At 46.2% G+C, this 13,385-nt stretch overlaps 1 protein-coding gene across 1 annotated transcript in view; it reads right to left on the bottom strand.

The window, feature by feature from the left end:
• The window catches only part of ZNF780A (zinc finger protein 780A), a 428,674-nt gene that overhangs the window by 1,237 nt on the left and 414,052 nt on the right, over positions 1-13,385 (bottom strand). The gene's annotated exons all lie outside the window — the stretch shown is intronic.

Below are 13,385 nucleotides of genomic sequence, written 5' to 3'. Positions count from 1 at the left end.
GAGAGAACGGTACAACAAACTCCAGCATACCCTTTGCCTTAGCAGGTACGCGTGCTGATTCAGCTGGTCTGACTCTTGGTGACCGGATGGACTGTAGCCCACCAGGCTCCTCTGTCCGTGGGATTCTCCAGGCAAGAGTACCGGTGTGGGTTGCCATTTCCTTCTCCAGGGGATCTCCCCAACCCAGGGATGGAACTCCCATCTCTTACATCTCCCGCATCAGCAGGCAGGTTCTTTACCACTGGCTCCACCTGGGAAACCCAAGAATAAGCAGTTGTTAACATTTCATGCTGTTCGCCTTCTTTCTCTCTATAGCCACACGTGCTCACACGTATGTGAACATTTGCTGAACCACACCGAGGCTTGGCTGCTAAATACTTCAGCCCGTATCCTCTAAGAATGAGGCCATTCTCTTAGAGAGTAAAAGTAAAGGTTGATAGAACCATGCTACTATTACACCTAAAAAATGGGAGCAATCATTTCATAAAATAATCTAGTGTTCAAGACTGTGTTTTAAAATGAATGAAAATGAGAGAAACAGGGACTTCCCTGGTGCTCCAGTGGTTAAGAATCTGCCTTCCAATGGAGAGGACATGGGTTTGATCCCTGGTCAGTGAACTAAGATCCCACATGACCCAGGGAAACTTAACCCAGTGGCCAGACCCAGAGAGTCTGAGCCCTGAAACTCCTGAAGCCCGCACTCCCACAACAAGGGAAGCCCACACACCGAACTAGAGGAACCCTTCATGCTGCAATGAAGAAGCCAAACGCCACAGCAAGGACCCAGCCCAGCCAAAAGCAGAAAGAAAATATGGGAAACATCAGAGAATCTGGTGACATTGTCTTTAAGGTTCCCTATAACCTTTGAGTTAGTCACTAAGTCATGTCCGACTCTTTGTGACCCCATGCTCTGTAGCCCACCAGGCTCCTCTGTCCATGGAATTCTCCCAGGCAAGAATACTGGAGTGGGTTGCCATTTTCTTCTCCAGGAGATCTTCCCAGTCCAAGGATTTATCCAGGTCTCCTGTATTACGGGCAAATTCTTTACCATCTGAGCCACCCTTAGCCTTTCTCTGGCAGGAAAAAGTAAATTAACAGAGCAAAGGTGGAGGCAGTCACTAAAAAACAAAAGGAAATGATAGTGTTTTTGATGCCGAGGAATTGAGATTTCTCAATAAACTATTTCCATTTAGAATTGGGGTTGGGAGAATGTGACCCACCTTGGGCACTGATTGTACCAAGGTGGGACTTAAATTAGTGCTAAAAGAAGCCAGACTGTAATTTCCAAAGAGGGCTGCAATGACGTTTCCCATCCCGCAGATTTTTCTAGAACCTTGACACTCTTCCCATTGAGAAGCGGGGTTTGCCTGCCCTCTGTTTGAACCTGAGGTTTGTGAGTTGCTTGTAACCACAAGCACGTGCTGGAAGTGATGCCGCTTGGTCTCCGAAGCTAGATCGGAAGAGATGAGGCTGTTTCGGCCTCCTGGGTGAGACACTGACACTTGAAGACCGGAGCTGCCATGCGGGAAGTCTGACTGCTGGAGGCCATTCATGATTTGAGGAAGCCCAAACCAGCCCACGTGGAGAGACCACTTGGAGAAGCCCTGAGACTACAACGAAAGAGAGAGCTGCCCACCCACCTCCGGCTTTGTCACCGTCCCAACTTCAGCCACTAACTATTTACATCCATATGGGATCCCACGGCAGAACTGCCCGGCTGGACCCTTCCCAAAAATCTGATCACAGACATGGTGAGAGATAAAAGGCTGATTGTTGCTTTAAGCCAACCATGTTTTGGAGGGATCTGTTACCCAGCAATAGTAACAAGAAAGAGGGTGGAGTACAAAATTAAGAAACTTGCAGAGAATGGCAGTCTGGAACGCTGAAAATAATCACGTAATGACAGTAATAGCAGCTAGCATTTAAGCGCTTTCTGTCTATGAGCACCATTCTAAGTGCTCAGCATTAATGAACTCATTTAATCCTTACAGCAATCCTAGAAAGTGAGTGTAATTATTATCTCTGTTTTACCGGAAACTGAGCAGAGAGGACAGTGGGGAATCGGATAAAGATGGATACAGATGGAATTTGAACCTCTGTTGCAGCTTCAAATGAAGGGTGTTACCTTTGAGGAACAGGTGACTTGGCTCAGCCAATCTGGGCATTTGGGTCCACCCCAGGCCACAGTGATTGGCTCTGGCACAGCATGTGACCTCAGCTGGCCAATCAGAGCCAGTCTTATTACTTTGCGTGTGGGGGAACCTGAGATAAAGGTGCTTCCCTTTAGCTGGTGGATATGAATGAGGGTCCCTGTGGTCCAAAGGCTGCTGGGGGCTCTCTTAGGAGATGCCCCTGGAAAAGGTGGGGTAGAGGGGTGAAAAGATATAGGGTCCTTGGTGACACTGCTGAACACGTGTCAATTTTAGCTCAAGTCAGGCAAGTGTGGAATTTCGACTTACAAATCTCCTGTACCCTTTAAGCCATCTGAGTCAGCTTTTCTGTTCTAGTATCCAAGATTAATCAAAATATTTAACAACCAGTAATTTGGGCACTGAGCGATCAGAATGCTTCAATGTTGTGCCTCATCGTAAGGTTCTTTTTACCCCCTGCATTGTGGGAGGTCTGGGAAGTGGGGGAAGTTGGAGTGGTCATAGTAGGGGAAATGTGCAGGTCTTGAGGCAGCACGATTTACCAACCAATACAGAAATAATCTAGCATCTCAACAGTCAACATAGCAGGATAGCTTGTCCAAGCTGTGAAAATTAGTAAACAGAAGCCTCACTTAAAATGAAGACAGGGTTCCATCCCTGGTCTGAGAAGCCTCCACATGCTGCAGAACAGCTAAGCCCCGTGAGCCACACCTACTGAAGCCTGAGAGAATATGTTGGGCAAGGAAGAGTAGCCCTCCACTTGCCGCAACTACAGAAAGCCTGCAAAAAGCAACAAAGATCCTGTGCTGCCAAAAATAATATTTATTAATTAAAAGTATGAAGTGGAGAGGCCAGAAGGGGGAGCTGTTATGCTCCGCCTCTCTGGGGCAATTATAGACTTAACAGGAAGAGATGTAACTTTCTACTAGGAAGAAGGTTACTGCTTTACTACCCAGTAGGAGGAAGGAAGAGTTTCTTCTTGCCTGGCAACTCCGTGGCCAGTGAGAGAAAGTTACAACTCAGCCAATGAAAAGCCGCTAAACTTCAAGCTCCCAAGTTTCCTCCAATGGACTTCCTCCAAGAGCTCCGCCCCTCTATAAAAGAATGCTCTTCTCCTTTGTTCTCGCCACTTGCTTGTTCGTTGCTGTGGACTGTGTTTCCCAAATTATAATTTCCTGTTCCCAAGCAAACCCAATTTTGCTGGTAAAATACCTGGCTTATTGTTTCAGGCCAACAACACTGAATATTAGCTTTACTTGCTGGCTGACACAACCCTCTTCTGACATGAGCTGGTGTGAATGGATTTCTGTTTCCTGCAACTGGGGGGAAAAATAACACACCCTCTTATGAACTCGAGTCATGAATCAAACTTTTAGGAAATAACAAATAGCAGTGAAATCTCACTTTAACCGTATGAGGTCATTTCAGCTTCGGGTCAGGCAGAAACACTATGGAGATTTTGCCAAGGGATCCGCACCCTTTGGCCCAGCAATTCCACCTCTGGGACGCACAAGGATGTGCATCGAGGCATTATTTATAATGGGAGGAAATTGGAAACAGCTTCAATGTCTGGCAACACTGCCCCGTTGAGTAAACACCATACAAACATTAGAGATTGTGTTTACACAAAGATGTTTTAACAAGGGAACAGCTTACGTTTTAAGAAGGGAAAAAGCAGGACTGTATAAACAGTTTGCTCACACAGTTATGTAAAACACACACACACCACTTTTAAAGCCTGAATAAAATAGAAAACGCTGAAAGGAAATACATCAAAATCTTAATTACAATAGTGATGTGGGATTAGGGAAGTAGTGTCTTTTTCTAGTTTTCTCTATTTTCCAAATTGTGCTTAACCAACAATGAACTCTTCTTTTTAATTTAATTTTCAAAAATTTTAACTTAGGTCGTGAACATTTCCAAACAGATACCAAAAGCAGAGAGACAATAAAGCCGCATAGGCCCATCAACCAATTTCAAGAAATATCAACATTTTGCCATTTCATCTTCTTTCCCCTCTATTTGAGACCATTAAAAAAAAATACAAGTGATGGACATGCTCGCTCTTAATTACAACAATAAACCTCAAAATAAAGAAGGGGTGCATATTTTTATATAACTACAATGCCTTATCAGAGCTAACAAAATTTAAAATATCACCCCTTGTGCGTGCTAAGTCGCTTCAGGGGTGTCCGACTCTTTGTGACCCTATGGACTGTAGCCCTCCAGGTTTTTCTGTCTATAGGATTCTCCAGGCAAGAATACTGGAATACGTTGCCATGCCCTCCTCTAAGGGATCTTCCTCACCCAGGGATCAAACCTCCTTCTCCTGTGGCTCCTGCATCACAGGTGAATTCTTTACCACAGAGGCGACGGAGAAGGACCTGTCATCTCCTAATTATTCCTTATTCAAGTTTTCCCCCACTGTTCCCAAAACATCGTTTTACAGTTGTTCTGTTTGAATTGGGATCCAGACAAAGTACATTCACTTTTAAAAGTATTCTTGTTTACAAACAATGTAAGTCATCAATGGCTAGGTATCTGTGTGTATTCCATTTTGACAAATGCATAGAATTGTATAACCACCACCGCAAGCAGGATTCATGGCAGTTCTGTCACTCTAAAAATTCCCTCAGGCTTTGTAATCAAACATGTTTGTTTGATTACATGTTTGTTTCTGTATTTTTTTTTCCCCCTAATGGAGAAAAAGCAGTAATCGGAGGTGGATGAAGCCCTGAAGTTAAGATTTCAAAGCACAAGATTAAGTAGGAGACCAGAGCTCAAGTCCTGCTCCGCAGCTTGGGGTCTTCCTCTCTTGGAGCCTCAGTTTTCTCATCTGTAAGATGGGCGCTGTGAGGACCCAGGTTGTAAGGAAGGGCGCCCTTCCTTACAATTATAAGGAAGCACTCAATGATGGCAGCAGTTAGTCTGACCTGCCCTTCCTTCTTTATTCACAGCCCTGAAGGTTGAGCCATCTCCTGGTGTGGGGACCCGGTCGGCACAGAGCGGCCATGCCCTCCTTTTACTCTCTCCCCCGTTGTAACCGACATGACATTGTGTTCTGTGATTCCTACTTTCAATGCAACTGGGATTCATCGCCTCCTCCAGCCCAGAGTCCCCAAGGCCTGTCCCACCTGGGGTCCCTGCCTGACCTCCTGTCTTCCCTTAAGTCATCTGGGCCCCCTCAGCACCCCACTCCCAGCCCCCCACTTCCTAAATGTCACCACACCCTCTGGCATGCTGCTTGGCTATCACAGAGACCGGCCAAGCACTTCCATTCGCTATACAAGATAATTTCCCATAATAATTGGGAAATGAAATGAATAATATTAATGGCCAGAAAAGAAATATGAAGGCTGAACTATTCTTGAACCTCATCTATATAAAATCGTGCCAGTAAAACAGAATTTAAAAATAAACTTTACAGTACAAAAAAGAAAATAAAAAGCCCTGCTATTTATTCAAAGTTTATTGAAAGATTTAGAGTTGGAATGTGGTTCCTTTGGTTACAGTCTGATGTAATAAAAGTTTGTGTAAATAGTTGTGAGTTTTTTTCTTCTTGAGGAGAGAGAAATTGTGAAGGAGGAAGGGAGACAGGGAGGGAGACAGAGAGAGAAAGAGACACAGAAAGAGATCGAGAGAGAGTGTGCAAACAAGGAGGTTGCATTTCCAGTGACTACTTAGCAGGAAGGGTCAGTGCTGAGTCCCACCACCCAGACACTGGCCCTGAGCACTTGGGGGGCCCCCTGCAAAGTGTCCCCCCATCAGTACTCAGGGCAAGGGCATCTCAGGAGCATTAACTTCCAGCCGCCTGGATGGGACCCGGAAATCCCATCCCTCTTCCCTTCCCCCACCCCCAAGACCTCCCCAATACACTCCCTCCCCGCTAGCTGCCAGAGTGGGGAGATGTGCTTAGTAAACTGGGGAAAGTAACTGGGGCGGAGGGGCTGGGTGTGTGGCTACAAAAGCATATTGTGTAGGGAGAGCAGGGCCCTGAGGGCTGGAAACGTTTCTTAAGCCGAGTGGTGGGAACATAGAGGGTTCATTGCATTTTGTGTTCTTTTGTTTCGTTTCTTGACGTTGTTTATTGAAGTCGTCGCACATGCAACGCCGGACAGACCATCAGTGCTCACTCAGTAGAGTGAATTTTCACCAACTGAACACACTACTGTCACCAGCTCTCCAACCAAGGTGGGCTCTTTTCAGCCCATCTGCCCTCCCATCAGAGTCACCCTCATTCTGACTTCACAACGTGGACTGGTTTTTCCTGTGTTGAAGTTGATGTAAATGGAATCAGAAAATGTATTATCTCAAAGGTCTGGCTTTTCCCACTCAACACAATGTGGGACTCATTCTTGTAATCATGTGTAGTTATAGGTTATTCTGGTGGATCCTGCTGTGTGGCTGTACCCAGTTCATTTATCTGGTCTCTGTTGGTGAGGGAGTGAGCCAAGTGGAAAGAGTCCTCGAGGCAGAAGGAACAGCCAGTGCAAAGGTCCTGAGGTGAGAACACATCTGGTTTCTTAGAGACAGAAACAAGGAGATCCATTTGCCTGGAGAAGAATAAGCAGGGAGGGGAAGGAGGTGTGGAATGGAACCAGAAGCAGATGGTCCTATGGTCCTTCTAAAACCAGAAGCAGCGTCCTGTGGGCTGCAGTGGGGGCCCCAGCTTTTACGAGTGAGATAGAGCAGGGGAGGGATGCATCTGACTTGGGTGTTTATAGAGTCCTTCTAGCTCAGCGGTCCCCAACCTTTTTGGCACCAGGGACCGGTTTCATGGAAGACGATTTTTACCAGGGATGGGGTGGGGATGGTTTCAGGATGATTCAAGCACATCACATTTTACATTGCGCACCTTACATTGTGCACTTTATTTCTATTATTATTATTACATCAGCTCCGCCTCAGATCATCAGGCATTAGATCCTAGAGGTTGGGGACCCCTGCTCTAGCTGCTTGAGAAAGGGACTCAGGGGCAGGGGTGGGAGCAGGAAGTCTGGGTAGGAGGGTGGGACACAGGTGGAAGCAGTGAAGTAAACCAGAAGTGTTTAGACCCAGAATACACTTTTTCTCTGTGTGATTAGTGATGTATTTCATTCACTCCTACCATCTTTGTGGTTTTTTAAAAAATATTTATTTATTTAGCTGTGCCAGGTCGTGTGTGTGTGTGTGTGTGTGTGTGTGTGTGTGTGTGTGTGTGTGTGTGCGCGCGCGCGCTCAGTCGCTCAGTCATGTCCAACTCTTCACAACCCCTTGGGCTGTAGCCCACCACACTCCTCTGTCCATGGAATTTTCCAGGCAAGAATACTGGAATGGGTTGCTATTTCCTACTCTAGGGGATCTTCCAGACCCAGGGACTGAAACCGCATCTTCTGAATCTCCTGCAATGGCAGGCAGATTCATTACCACTAGCACCACCTGGGAAGCCCAAGTCAGGTCTTAGTGGGATCTAGTTCCCTAACCAGGGATTAAACCGGTGCCCCTTGCATTGGGAGCTCAGAGTCTCAACCACTGGATCACCAGGGACATCCCATTACTTTGTGATTTTACTGTCCTCATTTTTTTCCTATGCTTCCTGCCACCCTTGCTCTTATTAAGACTTCTTTGAAGTGATTGTGCTTTTTGTTTGCTATGTCATATTTTCTTACTCTTCCTTTTCCCTCTACTAATTTGGAATCTAGGTACCACTTCTATCCTTTTAGCAGTAATCCTTGAAACTTTACCATACACACTGTAAAGAAAATCAGATCTGAAGTTTAATTAAAAGTTTAATCTTCAGATCAAATACTACCTGGAACATAAAGCATTTTATCTTTAATCTCCCCAACAACTGATATTGTTGTCCAGAATTTTAGATCTCTCATTTCTCAAAACATGTTTTTAACTTTTTTTTTTTTGAGATAAATTCACATTTACCAAAAAAAAAGTTGCCAGACTAAGAATAGTATAAAGAACATTCATATACTTTTTACTCAGGTTCACCTCTTGTTAATATTTTTACTCTCTTTTAAAAATAATTGTATTTATGTATTTTTCAGCTGCACTAGGTCTTCGTTGCTGCATGGGCTTTTCTCTAGTTGTAGTGAGCAGAGGCTGCTCTTCGTTGCATTGTGTGGCTTCTCTTGGTGCAGAGCACCGGGTCTGGGGCAGCAGGCTTGAGTACTTGTGGCATATGAGCTCAGTAGTTTCAGTCCCCTTGCTCTAGACCACAGGGTCAGTAGCTGTGGTGCACGGGCTTAGTTGCTCCAGGGAATATGCAATCTTCTCCAACCAGGGATCGTTGGAACTGGGTCTCCTGCATTGGCAGGTGGATTCTTTACCACTAAACCACCAGGGAAACCCCATTTTTACCCTCTTTAACATTTGCTCTGTGTGTGTGTGGGGAGGGGGGAGTTGTATAATTTGAAGTTAAGATACACCATGGCCTTTCACTCCTAAATAATTTAGTGTGCATTTCCTAAGAATATCAATATTCTCTTACATAACCACAGTACAATGACTAACTTTCATAAATTTAACATTAATATGCAAAAGTTTCCTACTCTACTATTTGTATTCCAATTTTGTCATTGACCCAATAATGTTCTAATTTATATCAAGAACCTAACTTTTCATCCAGTACAGGACAGGAAGATATATTGTACAACACAGGGAATGCAATCAATATTTTATAATAATGATAAATGAAGTATAACCTTTAAAAATTTTGAATCACTATTGTACACCTGTAACATATAATACTGTATACATAACTATATTTCAATTAGGGGCTTCCCGGGTGGCTCAGCGGTAAAGAATCTGCCTGGAACGCAGGAAACGCAGGAGAAACGGGTTCAATCCCTGGGTGGGGAAGATTCCCTGGAGAAGGGCATGGAAACCCACTCCAGTGTTCTTGCCTGGGAAAATGTCACGGACAGAGGAACCTGGAGGGCTACAGTCTATTGGGTCGCAGAGTCAGACACGACTGAGGCGACTTAGCAAGCATGCACATACTTCAGTTAAAAAATACAGGGTGGAATATCTTTTAGGGGTAGACCTGACAGAATTTGCTTATAGATTTGATGTAGGATATGAAGGAAAATGTCCAATTCCTGAAACATTCTGGGGATTCACTGGACCCAGAGGCACATATGTCAGGAACAGTGTTTCTATTCATCTCCCAGCCCTGCTTTCGCCTGTGTTGGCTTCACTTCCAGACTAGCTTTCCCTCAGGGAAGCCCCCAACGCTCCAAGCCAGTGCCCTTCCGGCACAGCAAGTCTAGGAGGCCCCTCCCCGACAATCCCGCAATACTCCCAGGACTGACTCTCATTGGTCCGACTTCAGGGCCACGCCCACTTCCGAACCAATTGCAAAGGCTAAGGGGAGGGATTCACTTATTGGCCAGGCCGGGGGTCTTCCAGTGGGGTCAGCCTTATGGACTCAGAGTGAAAAAGGTAATTCTCCCAAAGAGAGAGAATGATCAATAGGCATACAAAACACCTGGTAAGGACCTGTATTCCTGAGGGCAGTGGTTCTCGGAGTCTGGTCCCCAGATCAGCAGCAGCCCCTGGGAACTTATTTGAAATCCAAATTCTAGGTCCCTATTCCAGACTTACTGGGAGTGGAACCCAGGATTCTGCCTTTTAACAAGCCCTTCAGGTGATTCTGTGCCCTAGTTTTAGGATCAAAGTGAAGTCGCTACAACAAAGAGACTTCAAAATTGTTGTTCAAACAACAACAAAAGTTCTTCTTCAGTTGCTAAGTTGTGTCCGATTCTTTGTGACCCCATGAACTGCAGCACGCCAAGCTTCCCTGTCCTTCACTATCTCCCTGAGTTTGCTCAAACTCATGTCCATTGAGTCGGTTATGCTATCCAACCATCTCATCCTGTCATCTCCTTCTTCTCCTGCCCTCAATCTTTCCAGCATCAGGGTCTTTTTCAATAAGTCAGCTCTTTGCATCAGGTGGCCAAATGATGATGAAGTTTCAGCTTCATCATCAGTCCTTCCAATGAATATTCGGGGTTGATTGCTTTTAGGATTGACTGGTTTGATCTCCTTGCAGTCCAAGGGACTCTAAAGAGTCTTCTTCAGCACCACAGTTCGAAAGCATCAATTCTTTGGCACTCAGCCTTCTTTTTGGTCCAACTCTCACATTCGTAATGACTACCGGGAAAACCATAGCTAAGAAGTTTATTCTCACTGAATAGCCACAGATTAAATAATCCAAGCTAGCAACATGGTGATTCCGGGACCCAGGCCCTTTCCACTCTGACACACAGCTGTTCTGTGAAATTAATGTGAAGCAATCCCCAACCATCCTATTACTTCAGGATTATTTTTGAACAGTTCAGAAAAGTGGCCTTCGGAGACAAGCTGCCTAGGTTCAACCCAGACTCAGCCACTTAGTAGCTGTGTGATCTTGGGTAAGTAGTTTCCTTATCTCTCTGTGCTTCAAATGAGGAAAACGGAGAAGGTAACAGAACCCATTTCACAGGGCTGATGTGAAGATTAAATGAGGTGATATAGCGCCAGGTACATAGGATGCACTATTTATGTATTAGCTATGATGATGGTGGTGATGAAGAAGGAAACGACATTGACGACGGCGACGAGGATGACTCTAGCCAGCAGACCAAAGGTTGAAAAGGAGCGGTCGATGCTAGCTGATGACTGTGTACATTCTGAATAAGCATTGGCCACTAGGGGGCGAGGGCAGCTTGGGACGCGCTTGCTCGGTGACCGTCAGGGGGCGCTGGCGGCGCTTGTCTGGCGAGAGTGGGGACAGTCTGGACCATTTCCCTCTGGACATTCCAGAGGAGAACGCGCTGGTCTCTGCACGTGCCAAGGGCCCCCCAGCGCCGGAGCTAGAGGTTACTGTGGAGAATGTAGGCAGGAAAAAAAGTAGATGTTCGGCACACCCTCCCGTCTCGGCGGTGGATGAGAGGGATATTTGGGTCTCTCAAAACCCCACCCCACACCCAGGATGCTGAAATTTCATCTCAAAGTTTTCCAGAACTACTGGCCACCCCCTAGACCCATTCTTGGGACATTTAGATAGCAAGGCGGTCGTGAGGGGGTCATCGGATAATTATGGGCTGCCTAGGCACAGGCGCTTGAGGGAATGATAGTATTTGGGAATTGCCCACAGCGTTTGTGTGTTTTTTCTTCTGTGAATGTCCAGAGTGTTCAACAGAGTCTCAAAGGGATCTTTGAACAGAGACTGTTCAGAACTGTATCTCTTCCTCCAGGAAGCCTTCCCTGATGTCCTCTCAGACCAGGTCAGGTGCCATCTCCCCTGGGAACCTACAGCCTCTAATCTTCCTTATCCCAGCCCTGACCCCTCTCCTGTGACTCTCCCATCCCAGTACAAATGGTCACGTCTGACGATGCACTGTCTTTGTCTCCGACTGGAGCTCAGTGAAGGCAGAGACCAGGGATTGCTTGGGCACTGAAATTGTCACCAGCATTGTCCAAACCAGCACTGTCCAACACAAGGAGGGACATACAGAAGAAAGGGGAGGGACTTCTCTGGTGCTCCAGTGGTTAAGAATCTGCTGTGCAATGCAGGGGACACTGGTTTGATCTCTGGTCCAGGAAGATCCCACCTGTCTCAGGGCAACTAAGCCCGTGGGCCACAGCTACTGAAGCCCAGTGCCTAGAGCCTGTGCTCCGAAACAAGAGAAGCCACCGCAGTGAGAAGCCCACTCTTGCTGCAACTAAAGAAGGCCTGTGAGCAGCAGAGAAGACCCAACACAGCCAATAAATAAATAAATAATTTTTTTTTTTAAAGAAGGGAGAGGACATTTAAAAGACATTGCCTTCGTGACCTTTAGGCCTTTGCAGAAGCTGTTCCCTCCACCTGGAACACCCCCCTGCACTGCTTGGTCTGGCTCATTTCCCGATATTGTTCAGGTCTTAGCTCAGATGACTTCTCCAAGGAACCTCCCTAGCTCCTACCTCCTAGGGCTAGGCTAAAGTTTGTGTTCTCAACACTCGCTTTTTACAAAGTAGGTATTATATAGAACATATTTGTTGAATGAATGAATGACAGGTCAGTGTCTGGGCTAGGTTCCCTGTATCAACTAACAGGTCACTTCTTGACTCCCTCTGTGGAGTTTTGTTTTTAACTGCTTTATTGAACTGCATCCCATGCAACTCACCCATTTAAAGTGTACAATTCAGGGCTTCCCTGGGGGCTCAGTGGTAAAGAATCTGTGTGCCAATGCAGGAGACACCGGTTCAATCCCTGGTCTGGGAAGATCCCACATGCCTCAGAGCAACTAAGCCCATGTGCCACAACTACTGAGCCCTGAAGCCGTCTTGCCTAGAGCCCATGCTTGGCAACAAGAAAAGCTGCTGCAATGAGAAGCCTGCACACCGCAAGGAAGAGTAGCCTCCACTCACGGCCACTAGAGAAAAACCTGCGCAATGGTGAAGACTCAGCACAGCCAAAAATAAATAAAATTATAAAAGAAATAAAGTGTACAGTTCAGTGGGTTTCAGTACAAAATTGTGCGGCCATCACTGCCTTTGTTGGAGCTTTGAGCCCCTCCCAGCTAAGGTCCCCCTCCTAGGTTTCTCACTGTCCCAGGTGTTCTCACTGTCCCCCTGGAGGGGAAAGAGTCTGGCCTCAGGTGAGGGAGACTGAGTGAAGAACAAGATCTGGCCACCTGCGCTCACCATCTGATCGGGGTTATGATAACAATCACTGAGCACTTGCCAGGTGCCAGGTGCGGTTGTAAGCACCTGACAGATGGCTCATGTGACTGCCGCCAGCACTCCTGTGGATCAGGCGCTATCTGTATGATCCTCTACATGGCACCAGGGAGAAAGCGACCCTTCCTGAAGCTCATGCGGGGTCAGGTCAAGAAGGTGCCCCTGCTCCCCATTTACACAACTTGAGCTGAACCTGAAAGATCGAAACTGGTCTCTCATGGAGCAGATCCACAGAGTGGTTATAACAAATATTTTAATTTAAAATAAGGAGGGAATTCCTTGGTGGTCCAGTGGGTAGAACTCTGTGCTTTCACTGCTGAGGGCCCAGGTTCAATCCTTAGTCGGGGAACTAAGATCTGGCAAGCTGCAGAGAATGGCCAAAAAAAAAATTTTTTTTTTTTTTATGGGGAGATTTCCCTCTTGTTCCATCCAGCCCTTAAGTAGAGTGTCCCCGGTTGTGTGTCCTTACCCTTGTACTTTGACTTTATTATCCTGCACCAGCTTCCATTTCACCTGGTCCCTGAAGCATTAGAGACC

The sequence above is a fragment of the Dama dama genome, chromosome 4 (genome assembly GCF_033118175.1).
Source record: "Dama dama isolate Ldn47 chromosome 4, ASM3311817v1, whole genome shotgun sequence".
Lineage (NCBI taxonomy): Eukaryota > Metazoa > Chordata > Mammalia > Artiodactyla > Cervidae > Dama > Dama dama.
This window is presented reverse-complemented; position numbering and strand designations above follow the sequence as displayed.